Here is a 6,490-nt window from a genome sequence, read left to right as displayed (position 1 = left end):
AGTATGGGATTAATAAACTACTATATAGAAAATAAATGAGTAACAAACATTTACTGTATAGCACAGGGAACTACAATACTTTGTAATAACTAGGGAAAATAATCTAAAATATATATGAAAGTGAAAGTTGCTCAGTCGTGTCTGACTCTTTGCAACCCCATGGACTATGCAGTGCATGGAATTCTCTAGGCCAGAATACTAGAGTGGGTAGCCTTTCCGTTCTCCCAACCCAGGGATCAAACCCAGGTCTCCTGCATTGCAGGCAGATTCTTTACCAGATGAGCCACAAGGGAAGCCATACACACACACACACACACACAAAATATAAAAATACATATACAAATAAAAAAGTCACTTTGCTGTACACCTGAAACTAACACAATATTGTAAATGAATTATACTTCAGTTAAAAAAGTTTTTGTTAACAATGAAGTATACACGTTGTTTTGAACAATATCCACACATATGCTTTCTTTTCTTCATCCTTTCCTTTGAATTGTAGTTAAAGTGTGAGGAAAGGGTAATGATAAGGGCAGGGAAATAAACTTGACTAACATTTTGCAGTGACAAATGTAGATTTTAAAACGTATCAGTGAAAAACAACTAGTCAGATGTGCTGGCATCCACTGTAATACTAAACACCATCAGTAATTGTATACAAGAACAGAAAGACTTCAAATCTCCTCTACTCAAACTTATCCATATAATTTTCCTTGATGGATCTGATGCTTTGCTGAATTCGTGGTGTTTTTCATATAAAAAAAATCCTTAATCAGCAGAAATGGCCTTCAGAAGGCCTGACCAATCACCGATGTCTCACTTAAACCTTACTGTCAACATACACAATGTCACAAAAGAGGTGGTGCAAAATAAATATAACTATACACCCCATGGTACTCCACCCCGCGGCCCCCCCCAAAAAAAAACATGAAGAAATGAACTCTGCAAAATACCAAGTAGGAAATGGCCTTGTTTTTGCTGAGAAACTGTACAAGATGTTTGTGGTTTAGTAGTGTGATTGCATTGTCCTGTTCTCCGACCTCCTATATGACCAGCATATTACTACAGACAGGAGAGGCCCACACACTACCGCTCCTCCTCTGCCTGCTTGGCCACTCTCGGCAATAACAGGAAGATGACAAGGCAAGCAAGGTTCCGTTTGCCTTTAAGGTTAGAAACTATTGATAAGGTTGGCCCTGTCCTTTTTTCTTCCCACATCTTGGATCCTCAATAACAGTCTTTCCTGAACACGTGGGATGTTTGGCCTTCTATTTATAGAGAGGTAGTCAGAATGGAATCCATTTGCTTTGAAGAAGAGTTAACATTAAGTTGTTGTTTCCCACAATTTAGCCACCAAACAGTAAACTGTTGTGGTGATTAACAATAATTACCTCTGTTCTTGAAAAAGTTTCTTTCAAAAGTCTACCTAACCACTTCCCTTTTCAAAAATTGGGGACACTGAAATCAGCAATGCCAGAATTCTCTGAGTAGCCAAAGACCAGCAAATAATAGGTCAGTTGAGTTATTACATAAGTAGTGCATGCTACTGAAGTTGACAAATACAATCAAACTAAATTTCTGTACGGAACCAGAAGACAACCTAAACGATTGGAAAGCTACAGTGTTCATGGATTGGAAAACAGTTATCGTTTACATTCTTACTTTCTCAAATTGATCTATTTATTCGGTGCAATTACAATTAAAATCCTGGCATTTTTTTTTTAATGAAAAACTAAGACAGTTCTACAATTGGAAATGCAAGACTACAGACACAGAATAGCCAAAAGTTCTTGAGGCAAAAAAGAACACATTTAGAAGACTTACGTTGCCTACTTTTAACACTTTCTAAAAAACTACAATAGTGACATGGATATGTCTGATAAGACTAGATATATGAATGGGACAGAGATTCTACACACAGAGCCACACATGGCCAACTGATTTCCATAAAGGTGACAAGACAGTTTATAATAGACAGGGACAGTCCTGTCAACAAATGGTGTTTGCTCCCATATATCTTTATATGGGAGAAAAATAAATCTGATCCTTACCTCACATAATATAAAAAATCATTCAAAATGGACAATACACCTACATGTAAAAGCTAAAACTATAAAACCCTTAGAAGTAGGAAAAAAAATTTCAATGACTTTGGCACAGGCAAATAAATATTCCTTAGGATACAAAGTACCAAACATTTAACAAGAAAAAAATAACTACAAGCCACCGACTGGGAGGAAATAATTTAAACAAATATGTAAGACAAAGGACTAATTATTATCTAGAATTTTTCCTTGGAAGGAAAGTTATGTCCAACCTAGACAGCATATTCAAAAGCAGAGACATTACTTTGCCAACAAAGGTCCGTCTAGTCAAGGCTATGGTTTTTCCTGTGGTCATGTATGGATGTGAGTTGGACTGTGTGAAGGCTGAGCGCCGAAGAACTGATGCTTTTGAACTGTGGTGTTGGAGAAGACTCTTGAGAGTCCCTTGGACTGCAAAGAGATCCAACCAGTCCATCCTAAAGGAGATCAGTCCCGGGTGTTCATTGAAAGGACTGATGCTGAAGCTGAAACTCCAATACTTTGGCCACCTCATGCGAAGAGTTAACTCATTGGATGAGACCCTGATGCTGGGAGGGATTGGGGGCAATAGGAGAAGGGGACGACAGAGGATGAGATGGCTGGATGGCATCACCGACTTGATGGACATGAGTTTGGGTAAACTCTGGGAGTTGGTGATGGACAGGGAGGCCTGGTATGCTGTGGTTCATGGGGTCCCAAAGAGTCGGACACGACTGAGCAACTGAACTGAACTGAGAATATAAAAAGAATTGTTACAACTTATCTTTAGGATCGGAGAAGGCAACGGCACCCCACTCCAGTACTCTTGCCTGGAAAATCCCATGGATGAAGGAGCCTGGTAGGTTGCAGTTCATGGGGTCGCTAACAGTCGGGCACGACTGAGCGACTTCACTTTCACTTTTCACTTTCATGCACTGGAGAAGGAAATGGCAACCCACTCCAGTGTTCATGCCTGGAGAATCCCAGGGACGGGGGAGCCTGGTGGGCTGCCGTCTATGGGGTCGCACAGAGTCAGACACGACTGAAGCGACTTAGCAGAGCATAGCATCTTTAGGATACACTTTTAGAAACTGAATTGCTCTGTCAAAGGATATACATAAATATGAAAAAACCTTGGTGCATATTGCCAAACTTACAGGTGGTACCAAATGGGTCATTTAGTAGGAAAACCAGGGGGTGGGGTGGGGGGAGCTGTGTCTCTCAGTCCCTTCCCAGAAACCCTTAGTAGATATTCTTAAATCTGAATAAAAACCTGGCTTTTTGAATGGCCCAATGAGAAACAACCATAATAATTCAGTCAAGAGAGTCCAGAAATAAACCCACACACTTATGATGAATTAATCTATGACAAAGGAGACAAGAATACATAATGGGAAAAGGCAGTCTCTTCAATAAGTGGTGTTGGGAAAACCGGAAAGCTACACATAAAAGAATGAAATTAGAACATTTTCTTACACAATACACAAAAATAAACTCAAAATGGACCTAAATGTAAGAGACCACAAACCACAAAACTCATAGAAGAAAGCAGGTAGTATACTCTTTGACATCAGTCCCCTCAGATTTTTTTTTTGATATGTCTCCTCAAGCAAGGGAAACAAAAGCAGAAATAAACAAATGGAACGACATCAAACTAAAAAGTTTTTGCACAGCAAAGGAAACTATACACAAAAGGAAAAGGCCGCCTGCTGAATGGGAGATGATACCTGCAAAAGATTTATCCGATAAAGGGTTAGTATCCAAAACATACAATGAACTCATACAACAACAAAGAAAAACAAACAACCCAATTAAAAAATAGGCAGATAATCTGAATAAACATTTTTCCAAAGACATACAGATGGCCAGGAGGCACATGAAAAGATGCTCAACATCATTAACCATCAGGGCAATGCAAATCTAAACCACAATGAGTCATCACCTCACACCTGTCAGGATGTCTACTATCAAAAAGAACAACAAATAAGTGTTGTTGATGATGTGGAGAAAACACCGTGTACACCGCTGGTGGGAACGCACATTTGCAGCCACTATGGAAAATGGTATGGGAATTTTTCAAAAAACAAAAAATAGAACTGCTATATTAACCAACAATTTCACTTCTGGGTACATACCCAAAGAAAACAAAAACACTAATTTGAAAAGACACACACACATCAGTGTTCACTGCAGCATTATTTACAATTGCCAAGATACGGAAGCAACCCAAATGCTCATCAATAGATGAATGGGTAAAGACAATGCGGTACACACATGCCCACATACACACGATGGCATATTACACACAGCCATGAAAAAGAATGAAATTTTGCCATTTGCAACAACACAGATGAGCCTAGAGTGTATTATGCCTAGTAAAATAAGTCAGAGAAAGACAAATATATATCTTATCAGTTATATGTACAATCTAAAATATACAAAAAATGAGTATAACAAAATAGAAACAGACTCATAGAGAACAAACTAGTGGTTACCAGGAGGGGAAGGAAAGGGAGAGGTGCAAGCCAGGGGTAGAGAATAAAGAGGCACAAACTACTACCTATAAAGTAAATAAGCTGCAAGAACATACTGCACAGCACAGGGCAGACAGCCAGTATTTTATAAAAACATTAAATGGAGTATGATCTATAAAAATAATGAATTATCATGTTGCACACTTGAAGCTAATACTGTAAATTACACTTGAGTAAAGAACAAACACAAAAACCAAAAAGCTATCTGAAATACTAATTTTGTAGTACAAACTCAATTACTCTTCCTGTGTCTTATTAAACATTTTGGGTGATTTGGGGATAGTAAGAGTGAGGGAATAGAAAGAAGAGTAAATAAAATGTAGTAGTAGAAGGAAGATAACTTGGTGAAAGTGACACTGTGGGAAAACTCGACATCTAAAATCCATTATAATGAAGGCTCTTTAGACTTTGCCTCTTTACCAAAAGAAGGAAAAATTACTTGAGTATATAAGCAGAACATGTCAGAAAAGGCTCTGGTAAGTAGTTTTAAAAAGAATCAGTTCTAATGAGGTGGATGAAACTGGAGCCTATTATACAGAGTGAAGTAAGCCAGAAGGAAAAACATAAATACAGTATACTAACGCATATATATGGAATTTAGAAAGATGGTAACAATAACCCGGTGTACGACACAGCAAAAGAGACACTGATGTATAGAACAGTCTTATGGACTCTGTGGGAGAGGGAGAGGGTGGGAAGATTTGGGAGAATGGCATTGAAACATGTAAAATATCATGTAAGAAACGAGTTGCCAGTCCAGGTTCGATGCACGATACTGGATGCTTGGGGCTAGTGCACTGGGACGACCCAGAGGGATGGTATGGGGAGGGAGGAGGGAGGAGGGTTCAGGATGGGGAACACATGTATACCTGTGGCGGATTCATTTTGATATTTGGCAAAACTAATACAATTATGTAAAGTTTAAAAATAAAATAAAATTAGGAAAAAAAAAAAAAACTCTGTTTTGGAAATAGATTTTAAATTATGTCAGTTAGCACACCGAAAAGGAAGCAAAAACCTCACTATTGAGCTGTATAAGCTTGAGGAGAATCTTACCCCCCTTTTTTTTTGATCTTTCTTTTCTCCAACATGAATATGTAAATGATACCTGACATTTATATGGCACTTGTCATCAAAGCATTTCCACAAGCACTACTTCATCTGTCAGAGTGTGATATGCCTATACACATACCTTCTAGGAAGATATACTGAGTATCAACTGTGAGACAGATGAAAGGGGAATGAAAATGGAAAAAACCCTGAAATGTATATACATGGACACAGTCTAACAAAGAGTGAGGTTTAACGCCAATGCTGAATGCTACCACTGTGGGCTGGTATAGCACTTATAATTTTCAGTCTTTTCATGATATCATTTGGTTAACAAAATGGCCTTAAACATGCAACTATACTCTGGGATATTCAGCTCATTAAAGGTGAAGATTTCTAATTAATATTTCTGATTAATATTCTTAATATTATAACTATACTATTTATATTAAGTTAATTACATGTGATTTGCCAGACATGTACACTTGGGATAACTACACATAGGAAAAGTCATAATGCAAGAAATATATTAAGTATGTGAGAGAACAGAACTCTGTTATACTGAAACATGCTGTGATTAGTTTTCAAATAAATCAATAGCTTTCTATAAACTGCTGGCCTGAAGGATATTCTGTTGTGGATATTTCTGAGTCTGGGCAGATGAAATGAACTCATAAGATAATTAAAACTCTGTTCATATATGAATCAGTCATTTGTAGGCACAGAATTTTCCTGTGTTCCTTTTTTCTTTAATGGAAAGTGGGTCAGCCAGAGAGACTAGTTAATATGAGGAAAAAACTAGATGTGTAAAGATAGTGAACATTAAAACGTCGAGTTGTGCAG

This window comes from Bos mutus, chromosome 27 (assembly GCF_027580195.1).
Source record: "Bos mutus isolate GX-2022 chromosome 27, NWIPB_WYAK_1.1, whole genome shotgun sequence".
NCBI lineage: Eukaryota > Metazoa > Chordata > Mammalia > Artiodactyla > Bovidae > Bos > Bos mutus.
The sequence above is the reverse complement of the archived record's forward strand: the minus strand, read 5'-3'. Positions refer to the sequence as shown.